The sequence below is a fragment of the Buteo buteo genome, chromosome 1 (genome assembly GCF_964188355.1).
Source record: "Buteo buteo chromosome 1, bButBut1.hap1.1, whole genome shotgun sequence".
NCBI lineage: Eukaryota > Metazoa > Chordata > Aves > Accipitriformes > Accipitridae > Buteo > Buteo buteo.
The window spans coordinates 34,255,041-34,275,293 of record NC_134171.1 but is presented as its reverse complement, the minus strand read 5'-3'; the positions used below and the strand labels follow the sequence as shown (position 1 = coordinate 34,275,293).

Here is a 20,253-nt window from a genome sequence, read left to right as displayed (position 1 = left end):
AGACCAGTCTTTACTGAAGCAAGATTTTTGCACTTTTATTAAAAAAAGAAAAATGCATTTTTTTAATACTTCAGGAAAGACTTGTACGTGCAGTAGTCTGGCCATGCATAACAGTTTAGAAGCAGCACTCCAGAAAGTAGGGAACAAGAATAGGAACTGAGAAGATACAGAAACCTGACAGCCATGCCTACCACAAGACATGAACTGATCTAACTTGTTTTTTCTATAAATGTAAAGAATAAAAATAAAATACGGGACACACAAGTATGGATGAGGTTTGAGAGCAGCTGAAAGAATGAACCTGAATTGTGAGTATAAGACTCCAGGAAGAAAGGTCCTGTTTTAACATAGTGATTTATTTCTTTCCTGAAGGAAATTCTAAGGGGAAGCAGCAAAAATCTTTTGGATTAGCACAGAATATCTGCATTTTAATGTGGATTTCTGTAGTACAATACTCAGAAATTCAGATAGCCTTGCCCCAAAGTCTTACACAATAAAACACCTGAAGACTGAGCAATAAACTAAACATGGCATCACATTTGTCATGAAATACTGCACACAATATGAAGACTGAGGACACATTTTTAATTTTGTAGTGAAGCCTCCAAAATTTCAAATTGAAAAAGGTTAGTTTAAGAGGGATTGGGATATGAACAAAGCTTTTTTGAAATTTATCAAATAGAGGTACCACTTGGCCACTTTTATCTCCCACAAAAAGTAGATAAGATTAGGAACACAGATGTTTTAATATGGAAGTCACATAAGGCCAAGGAGAGCCCTGGGATTTTTTTCAACTTTAAGACATGAAAAAGAAGCCAAAGTGAAAGATACTCCCCAGCTGTTTTTTAAAAGCTTCCAAAAATAAACCTCAGACTCAGCCAGTATTAACAGGGTCAGAATTTCCATGCCAAGCAGCAATATCAAGGGGACTGAAGAACAGAGATGTAGTTCTAATGTACTAATAATGACTTGTCTCCTTAGATTTTTATAAAATGTCAGGCATCCAGTTCTTCAGCCTTTGTGCCTGCATACTCACAGGAATCCTCTGCTTTGAGCAGGACAACCTGTATAGCAGAACCATGAGTAGCAGTAGCACAAATGAACTCTATAAGAATACATTATTTGCCAGCCATCTAGCCTTTCCTCATACATATTTTCAATTGCACAGTACCTGAAGCTGTGGAACTGACAGCCTTGTGCTGCAAGGCTTTGGAAAAGAGCATACTTACAAAGTTTAGGAAAAATCTGATGTAGCCTTCCAATTTTATTGTAAGGAAGTTATTTGCATTGTTTCATAAATCTGCTGCACAGCCTGGTCTTTCTGTAAGTCTGACAGACATCATGGCTTCATACTTCATGTCTCCTTTTTTCCCTTCCATATTCTGGTGTAGCAAGTCCTGAAGTCTTTCAGTAGTTTCCTGAATATGTCATGGTAATTTTAAGCTGCTTTTGTTCAAATAAAAGAAGAAAGATGAAAGACATATACAAAAATCATTTATCTTCAAGATGAAAATATTGTTCAAATAATTCCTTAACTACTCTTGTGCTTCATTCCTTCTGTAAAGCAATTTTCTTCAGTTTGTTATGTAAGTGTGTGATACAGGAATAGGCTCTCCATTTACACTTCTAATGGTTTCCAAGGAGATCTGACCCACCGTTCTTACAGCTTAAGGTCAGATAGTTTTGGTCTCAAAGTTTTTTGGCTCATTAATTTGTTACTATGTTGAAGTCAAATTCATTATGGGATACAGGTGGAGATGCTTCTTCTGTTGTGCCTTTCAGCTCTCTCTTTGCTTGTTTCGCTCTTGAGAGGAGAAGCCACTTTTGAACAAGCAATCTGTGTCAATAAAAATCCCAGTCAGTCAAAATAAGATTTGGGCTTTTTCAAATGCAGTTACCCCTATGTTTATTGAGTGCGTTAACACTGACATATCTTTACAATAATTATAACAGAAAAAGAACCTCAGAATACAAACAGGTTGATTACATCCCTCTCTGCAATAGAGGTGACTTTAATCTTGTTACACACGTGTCCTGAAGGGAGTGAGAGAGAATTTGCTGTTAAATCTGAGACTCTTCGTACACACATGTGACACTGCACACCCACCTGCAAACAATCATCATCACTTCGTTCATGTACTAAAAAGCACCTTCTGCTTCACTTTCTCAAACAGAATAGCATACCACTAATAAGAGAGTCAAAGTCAGTAGGTCCCCAAAGGTTATGATGGCAAAGTAACATTCTTCCTGCCACCGAGCATTACCTTAATAAGATTAACACTGTCTCTTGCTTCACCTGCACTGGTCCCATCCCTGCACACAGATTCTGAAGCAGAGGACAATTAAGCAAGGGAAGGTCACTCTGCTAATTTCCATCACCTTTGAATGAACCCTTTGAGGTTCAGACACAGTAGGAAATGTGTGCATTCTTGAGAATCCTGAAAACATTAAATCCCTCCCCAGACACTGTAACTGAACTCTTGCAAATTTCCAAAAGCCGCTCTGTGTTTTAATATGATTAGAGCAATCTTGGTATCCTGGCTTCCTACAGCTGTTCCTTACCCCTGCAAGTAACCCGTCTGAAAATTCAGCTCCTTGGTAGGAAGAGAAGACTGACAGATGGTGAATAAATTCAAGGCTAGTTTACTTTTATAACTGGAAAATAACTTTCAGACATCCTGGTGGTCTACAGATTGTTTCCAGGTCTTTTCTATTTTAATGAAAGATAAAATATGACTTGGATTCATGATCGGGCAATTTAATTTTAGCCAAATTGCAGAGAAAAGTAAATGCCAGGTCTTATTCTAAACTTTAACCTTCTGAGCCACTGAGACATTTATCTTATGCACAAATTATTGCAACAATAATAATACTTTCTGGTTTACAACTGATTTACCAGGAAATTAATATTTGGTTTTATGAACACATTAAGCAGATGGTACCTATTGTTGAAATTATCCCATAAAAGTACATGTATTTGGACTTGGTTACAGTGTAATGCATTAGTCCCTTTTAAGAGATTGGTGTAGTTGTTTTTTCTTTTTTTCTAACAAGCCATTTTAAGTCTATAGCATGCAACCTTGGAGTTAACTGCAGTGACTCCATAGCTGCAGTAATTTAAAAATGGTTGACTTAATCGTTTTGCCTCACAGGGAGGACAGAAAAGGGCAATATTAATGTAAATAGCTTACAGAGTTGTTAGAATTCTGGTCCGTCATTAGTTTCATCAAAATCACTGATAAACTGAATAGCTGTTATAAAAGTTAAAGAATGGAGTAGAAACTTCTGACCCCACTGAGGTTAATGCTAAACTTCCCTTTAGTTTCTGTGAAGCTTCAATCTCCTTCAAATAGCAACCTTGAAACTATGCAACCATGTTGTCTGGTAGCAACTTGGAGAGAACCGCTGCCATCATTCTACAATTTAAACATCCCATTCCACAAGAAGTCCCGCTGAAACAAAAAAAAGTTACTCACTGCAAACTGCCTATGATGAATGGGAGTGGAATAACGACTGCAGGTGTAGTTCAGATTGGTTTTAAGACAGACTTGTTCATACTCTTTCATTACTGCAGACTCACTACCATTCAGTCACTGAAACTGTATGCAGTTAAGTCAATAGAAAAACTCCCATCAACTTCAGGAGTTTTAAATCAATCCTCTATTCCCTAAAACTTTACATATTATTTAAGAACATTGCAGGAGCATATACAGCATTAAATACTATGTTTGCCTGCAGTTCCAACAGCAGTCCTGTTGTTGACTTTGTTCCATTTCCAAATTAACAGATACAGAAACTGGACCAGGTACTTGTAAGGTAACTGGCCACCCTGTCACCTTTGCAAGTGAACAAAGACTACAGAAAACATTAATGTATTAGAAATGTCTACAAGCCATCTTTTTATTTCCATCACATGAAGTCAAGCAAAAGGTGGAAATAATTTTTTAGAACAACTTCACACTTCATTTAACGAAATCCTGCCACTGAAAGAAATGGTTAAAGAAACTATTGCTCAACTCAATGTGATTGTATACACACCTGTATGTAATCTGATCCTCTTTACACATACTAACTGCAACTTTATCAGAGATTTTCCAAGCAACATGACTAAAGCTAAGGTTATAAAACCATTTAAAAAGAGGTCAGTGGCCTGATTTTCAAAAGTGGTGATTCTGCCACCTATTCTTCACAGCTTTGCTGCAGAAATATCAAAGCAACTAGATGAAACAGTTTGTCCGATTTAGTCAGAACAGAAAAATAAGACCTCTATGAACCACTGAGTTCTCAGCAGAGTGGAAAATCAAACTAACAAATCGGGTATCTAAATCTAAACACGAGAACTTGATTTTAGGCACAGTCTCATGCTTCCTAACTTCAGCCACTTAATCTGATTCTCCCCTGCTATAAGGAAAGGGGTTGAGATACAGAAGGCAATTAAGATGTTATTTGGACTCTGTCTATACTAACCAGAAAGGTAACTTGATGAGATGGGTAGATACTCCTAAATTAAGTGTCTCAATTAGCTGCCTAAACTTAAGTTGGATAAATTCAAACTAAGTTTGGAAAGTCATGAACACACTCTCTAAATTAGAAAAATAAATGCACTTAAAGGTGTTGCACTTAAGCAAATGTAGAGAGATCCCCAGCAGACTTCTAAAAGCCAATCTTAATTATAATTAGATGCAACAAAAAATGTAACTTTCACTCTGTTTCAAAAAATGATGTATAAAGCAGAAAATCCTGATTAAGTCAGTCTATAAATCTGTGGCAATTTATTACAACCTCTCAATATAAAAGTGATGGATAAACCACTGAGAACCATTGACCTGGAAACCTGGAATCCTCCGCTCCGAAGTGGTGACAGGCAGCCTGCTGGGGAGGTCGGGCAGGAGAACTGGCGGGAGCCCCGGCAGGTTTCTGATTAAAAAGTTCAGCTGGAACAGCGTCAAAAACTGAGCCACCAACACACAAACGACCGCTGGGAAGTTCTTTGGTGCGTTCTTATTTTTATATTTACATGACCCAATATTGCTTCTGGCTTACTGAAAATGGCATGCTACTTCAATTAAGAGAGGATGCATAACAAACCACAAGTAGTAATCCATCAGAGGAGTTTTTAAATCAACCTGGCCTCTCCTCAGGATAATTATTTGCAGACACTCTCAGCTGGAAACAGTACTCCAGCCTGGTGCATACAGGCTGACTTCACTGGATGCTGTGGTATCTCCAAGTTTCCTGACAGTTTTTGACAGTTTCTTACCAGTTACTGACAAACACGCCTGACTGGTGGGCACCTAAGAGAAAACATCTTGTGACCAGGTGCCCACCTGACTCTGAACTGATTCTTCTGTAGCACACAGTGGCCCCTTGTCTGAGCACAAATCTAACAAAGTGCATGTTTAGTTTCTGGTTTATGGTCTTTGCCTGCATGTCCTCTGCAGCAGTTGAGGACTTGCAATACCTAGGTCCTCTCCTTAAAAAGCAACTTTATTTTTTCCCAGGACCAGATTGGTTTTCTGTGAGGCTGTAGAATACGTTTCTACTATCAACTGCTGTACAGTTTGCAATTCTCACTTTCCCAGGATGTTTATGTCTAAACACTTATCCTTTTTTTAACTTTTCCAGGTGACTTGCAGAACAAAGGAACAAAGGAACCTAGGTACAGCCAGACTGCACTAAAGCCTGTCCTTCCTAGCAGTTCCAAAAATACATGCTTAAATACAAACTCCATCTACTCTATGATCAGGATTCTAGGCACTTCACAGCATGCAAGACTTACATTCTGTTGTCATTAAAGCCTGGGTGTACACATTCTGCTTTCCTGTTTGTCCCCAAGGAAAAGCAGCTATTGTTTATCTCCTAAAATGAGAAATACCTTTGAAGACCCAGAATGATTGTCATACTACAGCATGGAAGAGGGCTGAATCATCCTTAGCATATCAGGGAAAGGTTTGTCACTGGCTTCAATATCTCACGAATTTTCCATCTGATCACTTTATTTCTTCACTTACTTTATACACGGTAATAAATTGCACAAATCACTGAGTGAATGAAGACCCACTAAAATCAGCTGTGCAACTCCCAATGATTACACCGTGGCCTGATTTTGACACTTTAAACAACAATATGAAGCAAAGATTCAATATTTCCTAGACTCTGGTGACCTAAGCCTAGACTTGAACAAGAAATAATACACCATAAAGTTGTATTCCTTATCAACTCCTGGAGGTAAGGCCCTTCAGCAAGTGTAATTTAGCACTGAAATTACATTGTCTTTTCTTGGAAATCTCCGTGATCTTCACCATCTGTTTCATGCGATAAAATAAAGTTGTTGATTTGATGCTGCATCTTCTAAGTCAGAATAAAGGCCAGTTCCAATTTGCATCAAGCAGCAAAAAAAAAGAAGTGATTATAAATTATAATGAAAACAAGCACGTGTGTAGGGGTCGGCGTTCGGAAGATCTCGCGTTGTCACGGAAAGTTAGAGGGTTAGTCGCAGCTTTGTGATGTACCTGTAACCCCACCTCCCCTTGTTAGTATAAAAGGAATTAACTGCGCAATAAAAGGCGGAAGTTGGCGCTCACACTGCGTGTGTTATCTGTCTCTTTCCCTGGTCCGGGCCGACCAGTGATCTAAGCGTGGCACCTTGATATGTAGCGAATGCTACACACGTGCTTTTCCACATTTTAATGAAGCAAAGGTAGCTGCACTGGTTTACAGCTCCAATCAAATTCAGATCACGTTAGTTGGATTTTTCAGTTTCAGACGAGTAAGACTGTAGCAAGCAGGTACAGTAAGAGCTCTAATGAGTTTCCCCACCACATAAAAATTATCCGGCAAGCAGTACAAAGATCACTCAAATGAAAACAAATACTCAATAAAGCAGATAATTGACTGCAATCTTAGTTAATAAGATGGCCCCAAACTGCCCGGCAAAAATGCCAAAGCAACTAAATACAAATGTTTATCTTTGTTAGCAAAGGAAGAAAAACTTCTATATTGTTCCTGAGAACTTCTATACAGTTTTATGGGAGTCTAAAGTACTTTAAAAATAATTAACTATTTTATGTTGCAGTTTCTGGTTTGAAGTTTTATTTCAGCTTTGAATATGATGGTTTATGATCTAGAGTCCTTATTATCCTCTGAACCTGTTAGTATCATCTTTTATTTTCTGTGCCAAAAGAGGACACTAAAATGGGAGACTCTGATCACTAACATTTTTTAAAAGGTCTAGTAATTGTTAAACTCACAAACATGCATGTACACACAGATGTATATACACACTCACAGTCTAATGACAATACAATAGATTTAATATATTCTTTCATTATTATCGATCTCTCCCAGATCCTGAGATTAATGATCATGGAAACAAACATTCAAACAAGATTCCCAGAGTCACACTGCAGCCTAAGAATTTTATTTTTTTTTAAATAAATAAACAGAAAACCTCAAAGTTCTTTCTACAGTGCTATTTTAATGTCACTCACCATGGAAAAGTCTAGAATACCACACAGACAACAGAAATCCTCTGGCCAGCAAGGTACTGCACATCATGGGGTGAATCCAGCCAATTCAGTATTACTTTCTCCATAACATTAAACATTGAGCTTAAGTGTTTTGCTTGAAGAAGACAGAAGTGGTTGACTATTTAACCCTGTTGTCTTAGGAAGCACAGCAGAGGGAGTATCCAATGTGTTTTTCAAAGCAGGTTGTGGGAATTGGTTATAAGGGACAGAATATTTAGTAGGTCTCTCTCAGTATGTCCATCTTATGCTTCACCTTTCTGTTGAGTCCATTAATACTTATGACTTAATGACAACAACTGTTTTTTGTAATAATAGCTGTATTCAAACTATGCCAGCTCCATTCACAAACCCATATATAGTTAGTTTATAACAGACAGTTTTCTAAATGACATAAAGTAAGATGTCAGTGTAAAGAATGAAGAAACAAATGCCCTTTGTCTCCTTAGCAACATTTGATCGCATAAGGGTCTCACTTTCTGCAATTGCTGATTCCACATCCTCCCTTCTCCTTCAGGGAGAATGGTATTATACAGAGCTATTTTTAAACAGCACTGCTATCTTAAAAAAATTCTTCTAATGTCAGATTTTTTGCGAGTGGGTTACTAATAATGTAGCAGTTCCTCCTGGGAGTCTCAAAGCAACTGAGTGAAGTGAAACAACCTGTTCCCCTTGACTCTCCAACAGAGCCAAGTACCCCACAGTTTCCCACAGCTTCCCACAGCTTCTTCCCAGAGTGAATTTTCTTTCTTACAAATACTCATAGTGTTAAATGTTGCCATGTTTGTTAACATAACTTCTATCTATACCAATGAAAGTTCCTAGAAAGGGATTTAGGCAGATGCTGACAGATGAACTGCCGGTGAACTCTCAGCAGATTCAGAGATTTGGATAAGTATATTAACTTTGATCCTTATCTAGACTTTGTGCTTCTTTATTCCTTACCCCATCAACAAACTTTCAGTCTTCCTTTCTTCCCAGTTACAATTCCCTGTTACCTTACCACACACTGACCTGTCTAACTCCCTCCTGGATCTGTCACCTTAAAGGGAGAAGGCTGACAAGGAAGCTGCTATGGGGCAGCCAGACTTCCCTACTTCAGCAGGTTTTCCATCCCCAAGGAAAGTGTTTTGGTGGCTTATTCTTCCATTTCATGCCCCCTCCATCTGATTTTGACAGGACAGCATAAACCCACTGCTACATCTCCCTAACCTCTCGCCTCTAGTTTTTAGAACTAAACTTCTAACACTTTGAGCACTAAATGATCCTTAAAATTGAAAAAGCAAAGACATGCCAAGCCTTCCAATTAGAACAGAAGCAAAGCAGGAAGGAAAGAAAAACAAACCACCAAGGCTCCCCAAGAGCTTCCTCTGCAGCCTCCCCTCTGCCACACGCAAAGGACTGCACTATTTCGAATCGCAATTCGAGCCTATTTCTCTTACAAAGCTAAAATCCACAGATTCATCCTGATGATGATGATGAAGAATACTTATTTTGTTACATATGGTATGCCTGGCACTGTTAAACATCTAGAAAAAAACTGGTCTCTTTCTGAAATAACCTTTTCACACATTTGGAGCAGAAGGTAATCCATCAGTGTAATAGCAATGAAAAATACATGAGTGTAACTTCCTCATTGCTGGCAATTTGAACCAAAACAACTCACAAGCATGTCCCTCATGCATCTCCTGGCTTTTGCTGAAGGAGCGACAAGGGGAAAAAGGACATGACATAACATACAGACAGACTCCCAAATGGACACTCATGTCAGAAAACTGCAATTTCTCCATGAATACATAGGAAACTTCAAGTAAAAAGAATCTTCTTGTACTGGCTCAAGATGCATGTTCCAATTCCTTTCTTCTCTCTCTCATGGAGGCACTAAGCCCATGATTACCTCCAAGCATCACAAAATTACAAGATTTCATTTTCATTCTATGGCAGATTTCCACTCTCAGAAATCCCAGTAGCATAGAGCCAGACGTCTGTGTTGGATGACACCCGCATTCAATTCCTGTCATAGATTTATTCTGTCATGTTGAAGAAACTAGTTAAATGCTCTCCGCCTTAATTCCTTCTGCAAAATGGAGACACTAATCCTTAATTCCAGGTAAGGTCTTTCACCAGCTGTTGCAAAAAAGTGCTATCTAATTAGTTGATTTTACTACTAGGTCTTACTAATTCTTTTATATTTTGTGTCTTTTTATAATCTTACATGGATTTTGGCAACTGTGAGAAAAAAGGTCTATTTTCTTGACCTAGTTCAGCCTTAGAGTAACTGGTTTATGCCTCACACCTACCTCTGAAGTTTAATTTCAACATAAAGTATCTCTGATACAATTGAACTTCCTTCATTAATAAAGGATATCAGCAAATACATGGAAAAAATGTTCATTTTAGAGATAAGGCTATCATGTTGCTAGCAAGCTTTCCTATGATCAGGAACAAAGTAGCCATAAAAAGTAGACAAATATTAATAAATGTGAACTCACTTCCCAAATCTGAACTCTACGCTGGTGCACAGTGGGGGCAAATTCTGAAGCCAAGGATCTTTGTGGTCCGCCCAGCTGCCCCTTCTCTTGGGGTGGAAGAGAACCCAGCAGACTATAAAAGCAGTACTGCCCAGGTTTCCCCAGGTATTTCTGCTAACACATAGTCTTAATCTGTGTCATTCATAATATTTCAGCTGGGGCACAGATGGGATCTATTGGCATCTACAAAAGTGCACCTATTGAGAAGAGAATTAAAATAGCAAGAGATCTAGAAGCCCTTTGGCATGCTGCTGGTCTATTCTGCAATACTGTAAAAGAAAGAAAACTGAAAAACATTCCTGTGTAAAGGAATTAAAGGAATATGATATAGAGGCATAAAAAAAAAGCAAGTGCATGTGATATTCCAAAGGAAGTAACATGAAATTATATCCCCAGCTGTGATAATATTAGTATAGTGACCCATGACTACATACCCAGCAAACTGGAAGTTGTGATCCTAATGATTATATAGAAAAAGGTGCCGAACCAGAAAAAAAAAAGGAGGAGAAGGGGAGATAAAGTACTTTAAAGCAAATCCAAACACAGTATCTATCAACCCACCTGCTATTTGTTTCTGTCAGACCTGTCAGTCAGTGATTTTAGATGAGAGATTGGAAGCAATAGCCTATGTGTCTGCTGGTGGAAGCCACAAAATTATTATTCCAGAAAGCGGTATCTTGTGGGCAGGAGAGAATCAAGGGAAATGTTGTTGCTGAGACCTGAAAATGGAAATAAATGGGATGATTTTCAATTACTCTGCATGCAATCTTCCATGACAAGAATGTTTGAAGCTGTTGAATGCTTAAAATGAGACACATTAAAAGGGGCAAAAATTGGCCCAAAGTTGGCCCAAATCTCACATGTCTTTTGGAAACCATAATTTACACACATCTTTCTCACTTTAATCAGTTATTGGAGGCACGTAGGGGATGGGGTTCAGTGCAAGGGAAATTTAACTTCAAATAGCTGTGCACTCCCTGTATACCATCTCCTCTGTCCCCAGTGTAATTTATAGCAGCTTCAAGAAATGATCTCATTTTTGCTTCCTGCATTTCCCTATTAAGCAGAACATTTCCATGCCATAACATATTCAAACAGGCACCACTTACATCAGAGCCTGGAAACAAGACCAGTGTGTAATCCTTTTGCCAGCTTTCTCAGTGTCACTACATAGGAAAATTTCTCAGGGACCTAGTACACCTCACCAGTAAACCAATTAAAGGAGTGTTATTTAAACTTCTATATTCAGTACACAAGAAGAAGAGTAGACTAGGCATCTTGTCACTTCACCATGTAGAAAGATACAACAGGAATACCTGACTTTTCTTTATACAAAGATACTACAGATGTAGTCCCACAAGTCAGTTAATGTATCAAGGCACTGTAGATAGCGGGTATTTGGGTACCAACTTTCTTTGTCTAAATAACTGAGAAGAATTTGTGCATAGCAGATACCTGGCCTGGTGGACCTCAAAACACTTCTACGATACAAATATTAAGTAAAGAATATTGGAAGAATAGGTTTATGCTTACTCCCCCTTGCCCTTCCCCTACTTCCCAGGATTAAGGAAAGTTTCTTTCTTTCTGTCCCCTTGCATATATGGAAAGAAATCCTGGTTCCTTAAAATCTTTGCCAGAATTGTTCAATTCTGCAGACCTGGCTTTTACACTAGGAGTATCAGTCTACTCTAGTCCCACCGGGAGGTTTCATTAAAGTCTACAGTCAGGGGTACTATGATTTTTAAATTTAAAGTCAGAAGTTTCATTTCCATATATTTGTTTTGCTAAACACTAATCAAATATTGAAACTAAGCATGGCAAACAAACTTGATACTTGTGGATACTATGTCCAACCTTTATGTGGTGTATTTTGTTCTGAGCAGGAATGAATTTCTGCTCTGGGACAAGTCCTGACAAAAGCAATATTAACAACTACAACCTAAATTATTATGCAATAGGTGGCTATTTTATATCCTTGAATCTCTCCTGAGGGCAGGATTTCCTCAAAGGAAAGAAGAGAGAGTACAGATCAGTTACTGCCAAGGTGGCAAGGAAATCGCATGTGACTCCAAGGCGTGAATGAGGGCAGAGGCAGGAGGGAGGGCCAGGGAGGACACCCAAGCCACCAGCCAAGTGAGGAGAACCATGTAAGGGAGACCCTGCAGAAACAAAGGAGCAAGGGGCAGGGGGTGGTGGGTCCAGTAACTCATGTCATTGAAGAAAAATGTTTACGAAAGAGTCCAACGGAGCAGCAGTGGACGGCTCAGCCATATGCAGAAAGGGAGGTCCTACATCACATACGAAGAAATGGCCTAGGGTGCCTTGAAAGACTCAGACTTCAGGAGCTTGAAGGGTCTTTCTTAATGTTTATGTCCAAGAGATAGGATCTAACCTCCATGGACCACTTGTCATCTCACTGAGAACTACTGACTGCACATGTAGACTCACTGATTTCAGTAAGTTCATAATAACATCCTTTATATTTAAAATCCATCAGTTGCACAAAAGTACAGTTTAGGGGATCAGACAGGACCTCTGTGATGGTCTGCTCTGAGCTCCTGTATTATACAGTCAGAGGGCTAACCTGAATTCCTGCATGAAGCAAACATAACATTTAGGGGAAAAAAGAAACCTTCAGTCTAAACTGCTACATTTCCATCAAAAGAGAACATCCTTACTGCCATGTGTATGGCACTACCATTGCTGTAAAAAACATTTCACTGTGAGCAAAACGTACACAATGCAGCCTTGAAGAAAAAAAAGGCTTCATTGTCCCATACTTCTTTGTTGATTAATTCCTGGGTCAAGTGTATTTATTTTTAATATATGCACACAAGATGGAAGTAATTTGAATGCATTTGAAATTAGTCATATTCTTAAGAAGGGCTAGAGGGATCTCATGGAGGTAATTAACATTATAAGAAGCAAGTGACAATGCTTGAGGGCGTAATAGGAAACAGTGTAAAAGAACAGCCACAATGCACAGCCAAAACAAAGCTACTCTATGGAATACGGTTTCTTTGAAATTGTGCAAGCAAACTATTTTTATGTGCAGTCCACACTAGGGAATGAATGAACAGAAAAGAAAACACAACTCCACTACCCTTAAAACATATATTTTCAATAAGCCTGTGTCCACCACCTGCTAACAAATATTTTTACTATTTTACAAATATTTTTACTATTTTACAATTATTTCTAACCAACTGCTTTAGGAATTAAAAAGCATTTTTCATCACACTGAAGATGATCTCTAGGCCACTTGCCTGCCTGCAGCAAATTGAAGCTTGGAGCCTCTGAAGTTGTTTAAGCGGCAACTGCATAAAATAAATCAAATGATTCAACATTATTACCAGTTAAAGTATGTGTAAGTAAAAACAAAGACACTTTTTTTCCTGGATAAGTCATTTTGATCTCCTTTTGGTACTACACGACTTTTAGTCAAGCTCTGTATCAGTTCAAGTTAAGGGAAAACTGTAGAAAAATGACCAGTGATAATTTTATTAATAAACATATAATCCTTTCCGCAGGTTATAGTTCTTTATATAGCCTTGCAATTAACTTATTTTCCTGAGGTTGTCCACAAAGATGAAATGCCATTGACAGAAATTTTTTGGGGTCCCATCGTCCAGGCAAACAAGAACAGAATCAGAAATGCTGGAGAAATTATACTGTTCATACAACAGACTATGCATTAAAATGTCTGAAATGAAATGCAAAATATTACTTTCAGCAGAAATAGTTATGTACTATTTCAGGATTCTTAGAGAAACTTTGACTTTTTGTTGCCACCACTAAAAAGTCCTTCTTTGAAAGCTGAAGATGAAAGAAGGGTGGACAGATTCTGATAAGTTTGGTGGAAAAACAAGCAAGGAAACAGAAGGCAAATGTTTCGATCTTGTTCATAAAAGACTCACAAGAAGCAATAACCAATGTAGACTCATTCACATATGTTCCCTCATGGCCCAAGATATGCATCTCACCTTCAGAGAAAGCATCCTTCTCCTGCTTCCCAGTCTGCTAACACAGACTTTAAACAGCCAATCTGGTCCAGTGCTGTAACAGAGAGAGAGAGCAAAGCTAGAGATTTCCAGAGACACTGACAAACATCACTGCAGAATGATGTGCAAAAAAAGCATGTTCTGTCAATACGGAACAGGACAATGACTCAGAAAATCCAGATTCCCTTTCCAGTTGTGTAACAGATTTCCAGTGAAATCATGAACAATTATCAGACGTACCCCTACACCTTCGGGTTTTCATCAGTAAGATGGGGATAATACTCACCTACACCTTGCTCTCTGGAGATGAAAACGTCTATTAGCATGTTTGCTATGCAGATGGCAGCCAGGTCAGATCTTAGCTTGGAATGTCTTTGTACTACAGTAATATAATAATCAAGTGCAAAAGATGTGTGAAGTTTCAAAATTAAATAGGCTCTCACAGAGGATAACTGAAATAACACAGCAGCTATAAGGCAGAAAAGTCTCCTTTATTAATTTGATTTTCTGCATAACAGCTTAAGTTGTCTGATAGCATACCATCATTTTTAAAGTAGCATTGCAATGCCACACAGATTGCAAATATACAGCAATATTCATGTTCTACGAACTCCTGCTGTCCACATGAAGACAGTAATCTAGTTGCTTTTGCAAATTCAGTAATCAGACCAAATGCATATGTAAGAAGCAAGGTCTGTTGAATCGGTGCTCTGCCCAAATTAATTTTCCAATACTCTGATTAGCTAGCTGAGTGCATAGTAAATAGTATGGTGATGAGTGTACTGTAAAAATGATGAAGAACAGACTTCATTATTTTACTGCCTTTGTCATGGATATTGGGAAAAAAAGAGATTTTACATGAAGCTATTTGGTAAAACTAGACCCCCTGAATATTATATGCATATAAAATGAGTTCATTTTCCTACTCTCATGTAGGTTTGTAGTGGCTATTTGATAGGACAACCAGCTAAAGAATTGCTTATTTCCAAAAGTAAAACAAAACTGCAGACTGTGAAGAGTACTTGTGTAGATCTCACAGCCAAGCAGTAAAACTGATGCTACCAGGGCCTATAGGCCTTTTGTTTTAGCAAAATATGTGCTGTTTCAGTCAAAAGTGTTTTCAGGTCACTCTGTGACTCAGGATTCTGCCTAACTGAGAAGTAAATCAACCACGGAGTAAATAGGTTTCTACCACTCTGGGCACTGTTTTACCTACACGTGGAGCTGGTATTAGTCTGTGGGCTGTTCTCCTGAAGGAAGAAATTCTCTTCACCTCCGTACTTGGGTCCTTATAAAATAGAGCAGACATTCCTGGCAATATACAAGTAGGAAAACCTTTTATGTCTACACCTCACCCTGGAGTTCTTGATTGCCCATTTCTTGTCACTATGATGACATGAAAGTCTAAAGGATGACAGATACTATGAATACTTACAGGTATATAATTTTAGATGAGTCTTCTTTAAAAAAAAAAAATAATCTTTTTTTAAGTAGTTGAAATAACAAGTGTAATATTGCTGGTTGAGATTAGACACCTAACAAATCAAGCCCTGCTACCAGCAAACTTTCAACGAATGGAAAGGTTGGTTGGCTGCTTTTTTTTTCTTTTAGCCTGGTTTCTCATAAATAACCTAAAACAAGAAACAGCAGCTCCTGATACATTAGACTTTGTTTACTTACCACATGCCATTTTATGTGGACACATTGGTGCCACATCAAGTCTATAGGCTTGTGAAAGGAAGGTAGCCAGGTGTTTTTTGCTTGCAGCTATCTCCCATAGGTAAAGAATAAGGAGAGGTCGGCTGACAGGGGACCTTGGTAACAACCTTACAAGTCTAAGTTAAAGGGACTGAACTAATCCCTCCTGATTTCTCTTTGCTGTGTGAAATTATGCAGTGGCAAGCAGATTCCAAATTTTATAATGCCCAGGATGTTAGTTAGCATTATACTCTTGCTACATTATACGCTGGGTTTGAAAAAAAGTGCCTTAATATATATTAAAAAAAACCCTAATCTATTTTCCAGGAACTGTATAGTAAATTGTACCTGCTTCACAAAATCTTCACTGTTCCCTCCTCTTCTGTTGCAAGATTATTTCCTAAATGTAATAGCTGAGATTTTAATGCAATTATTTTTTCTTTATGATAACCTAAGATTCACTAATGTAAAAATGATAGAGATCTTTCTTTTTATTGGGCAGTTAGTGGAAATTTTTACCACTTGCTCATCATTTCCAGTCCTAGCTTTTTTAACTGAATCATAGCACTATGGAGAAATGGGTCTAACTTTACCTATAAAGTTCCAGAATCCTTTTATTAAAACCCACTATTCTGGTGTCTTCTATATACACAGGGCATGTTTCAACCCTGGAAAACACAAAGGAGCAGGAAGGATCTCCCCACTGGTTGATTAATAAATGACTGGGACAAGCTGCCTTCACAAATGCAGAGGGGTTTTTCTATCTTTCTGCTTTAGAAGAAAGGATAGAAGGAGAAAAGCAAAGATTTCACCATTCCTTTGAATTTCAACATTCTCCAGTGTCACAGGCTTTCTCGCTTTCTCGGTCCTTTTACTTCTGAGCTTTAACAACTGCAGCAAAGATGGGGAAGGAGCAGGCTCCATGGGCTGATCACTTATTAGGGTGGCATTCACCACCCCATGAACTTCCCTGGGTACTCAAGGCCTGCAGGCCTTCTGGGAGCTTTCTGAGACCTCAGAGATTTTCCCATTCTCTTTTCGCATGAAACTCAGACCATTTGATTTTCACTACAGAACATCAGTGACCACATCATAGATGTGAACATGACAGCCAGGACATTTACCCAAAACACACAGAACAAGGGTCATCACTGATCTAGCATAGGCAAGGTGAGGATTCAAACTTGCTTTTCTCGCATTTTATGTAAGCATCCTGCCCATTGGAATACTCAACAGAGCAATAGTTAGTGCCCTTTTTTTCTTTAATAGAAAATCTGCAATAAACCTCAGAACTGCATCTAAGAAAAGTTTATTCAAAAATTGTATGATCTTGCAAATAGCAAGAAATTTTCAACCAGAAGCTATTCCATCAATCACAACAGAATTTCCACCCGTGTGCCAGCAAAAGCTTACATCTGCTTGCTAAGAGAAGCCACTGCCTGCATGCAAAAATGCATAATGCTTCTGCATCAGTTCCTTCTCTCTTTGTGGTACTTACCTAAGGATGTAGGGTTAGTGGGGGAAGAACAAGAAAACTATAAATTTTATATGAGTTGATATATTCAAGCAAAATATAGGAAAACCAGTGTTCATTAACATATACAAAGATTGTTTAAATTAACTCTTATTAAAGATGCATCAAATTCTGGACAACATCTACCTAGCACATTTGGTCATACTTTTTTATTCTTGGAATATCATACACATGGCAAGACTCTTCCATTCGTGCCAACATCAGCTTTATCTTTGACCAGCTCTCCAGTCCTGAATGGAAACCACTACCAGCTTAAACATCTGGTTAGAACTGGGTTTTCTTTAAGTCACAAAACTGCAGGTAGATATTAAAAAATAATTTTGGAAAGCTGTGATTTTTATATTTCCATCAGAATGTTGCAATTATGCCAGGTCTGATTTAATTGATTTAATATTCTATTACACGTGCAACAGTAATTATCTGATGTAATTCAACACTCAGAATATAGTACACTTGGAATATTTTTCCAGTTCTCCCAACTCATATTGGAACCTCAGGTAATATATTCGTGCTCTTGTGTTTGTCATAGTGGTAGTTAGCACTTGTAAACATTTTTTAAAAGAAAAATTGAAATTCTTAAATAAATACATAGCAGCAGGGATTATAGCTATCTTCCATCTTAAATTCAACAAAAATTAATTTCAAAATATAGCCCCTGTATGACTGTGGACTTTATTTACTCCAATAAAAATTTCAAAGACAAAAATTAAAGAATCTCTAGTCTTTTTTTGGCAGTTGCCAGTAGAGGAGATGCTGTGATTACAATCTCTATTTTAATAGGAACAGATTTGTTTAAACAGTACTATTTGATGACATCAGAAAGCAATTATGCAAAATTCACTGACAAAAACATGCTTATCTATCATTTATACTTGCAGGTAAAAAATTCAAATTCATATCTGAACCCTTATCAAGAGATTTCAAATCACAGATGTCTGTCAAGTTTTAACTATTTTAAATCTTGTCTCTATCATTCTCCTTCTTCAACTACTTAACAACTCATTGTTTCACTGAGGATTTTAGAGTGTAGCATTTGAATTGTCATCACTCATACTTTGCTGACTAGAAGTTTTTATTCACCCAAACAAAATGAATAACCTCTGTGGACTTAGAAAAACATATTTAAATTAAACAAAACTTAAAATCAAAATAGTTTTGTTCATTTAAAACCTTGATTTAAACTAAATAAAATCATTGGCCAACTGTTGAGCACTCTGAGACTTTGTTAGTGTAAAACATGTTTTACAGTGGAAAAAAGTCTTATTAGATTGCTCAAAATCTGAATATGACTGTTCCAAACCTTGGAGAATAATCAGTAGGTGTAAGGGCAGCAGCATCTGGCACAAGACCACAGTATTTACTGCATATACTATGTACCATATTCTATCATTCTCAGAACTCTAAAAAAATCTTTATTTCATAGATGTAGGGTGAAATAAGGCACAGAAAGATCTGAGACACCGAATCAACATCAGGTCTGGGAATGTCCATCCCGTAGACATGTGTCTTGACCAAAGGCCCACCACTGCCAGCGTATTCCAACCCATGAAATGGAATAAGCCATGAAGTGAACATAATTATCTTTACATAAGCACTACCAGGATTTTTAAAACTGGAATAAGAAAATACTTTATATTTCTCAGCTAAAAAGTGTCCTATAGATTAAAGGTAAACAGACGTCTATGTCTATCAAGTCTATCAAGTTTTAACTATTCTAAATCTAATTTATTCCTATCTTTCTCTCTCTTCAACTAAAGAATAACTCAACTGTTTCAGTGAAGATTTTAGAGAATGTAGCACTTGGGTAAATATGAGTGTCTAAAATCCAAGTACAACATTTAGCACTCTAGCCCATGACTGTCATTGGAGAGTAAAAATGAGTCAGCATGCGTAGTTTATCCTTCTGTTGCTGTGATATCCTATATATAAACTGTAAGTTTCTGCTGTTTGCTAGGGAGGCACCATTGCCAGTGCAGGTATCATCCTACCACCCAAGGCAGAATTGTGGAAAGTCATCTTCTTTACGGCACCCTGTACAATCCAGCCCTTAGGTTTTTTCCTATGTACGGATGGGCTTGATGTTTGCAAACAGTAGACAACGCTTAAAGAATATTTAACTTTTAAACATACTGAGCCTATGAATGAGGATGTTTAGCAACATCTCTTATTACTTAATCAAGAAAGGACTCCTCTTAAAGAAGAGACTTCTCTGCTCTTCAGAAAATTGTAATATCTGTCTCAGTTTTCTCCTCTAAAACGAAGATGATGATTCTTGCCTGCATCTACTGAGAGTATAATGGGATACTTCTGAAGTCCTTAATAAAAAATGGCACCACTAGCTTCTGTAGAACTACTTGAATACATAAAACCTTGAAAACTGGTAGCAAGAGGATACATTTTGTTCACTATGACTTTCATAAGACTAAGTCAGCTGAGCTGCATGTCCTTGCACACACACACACTGTACCAGAAAGAATTTCTAATGTCCACAAAGTATCTGAAATTTTACACTGCTTTCCACATTAACCAAATTAAACTCCAGGGTAAGCAAAATTTCTCTGCTAGAACCAATGAAACTGCATTCTTTCATTTTGGTAAGAAATTTACTCTATAATACAGAATAGTACTATGCATGTAGTGTTCTGATAAAACATGCCAGAACTGGTTATAATTAATTTCATTTTAATTTAACTAAATTATGATAATCCACAGAAGCCCTAAATCTGATATGATAATGGTATAAATCAGAAGTTATTTTACTCAAGTCGGGGAGCTGGTGCAAAACCAGAACGGGTTAGATCAGAATCAGGACCACCAGATGTTTATTATCATTGAGAGGTTTATGACACACAGTCCAAACTAGTCTAAACTAATACTAAGTATTGGGCAGTGCTATAACTTTTTCATATTTATAGATCTATTCAGACCTGGATATAATTTTCAGATGAGTACCCAAGTGAGGA

The 20,253-nt window shown here is 37.7% G+C and overlaps 1 long non-coding RNA gene across 2 annotated transcripts in view; it reads right to left on the bottom strand.

Annotated features, from left to right (window-relative positions):
* LOC142037292 (uncharacterized) overlaps positions 1-20,253 on the bottom strand; it is a 179,639-nt gene that overhangs the window by 10,870 nt on the left and 148,516 nt on the right. For both annotated transcript variants that reach the window (XR_012652335.1, XR_012652337.1), the window contains exons 4-6: positions 14,041-14,113; positions 10,619-10,776; positions 1,230-1,837 (exon numbers count right to left, since the gene is read on the bottom strand). This is a non-coding gene — a long non-coding RNA (uncharacterized LOC142037292). The remainder of the gene's footprint in view (positions 1-1,229; positions 1,838-10,618; positions 10,777-14,040; positions 14,114-20,253) is intronic.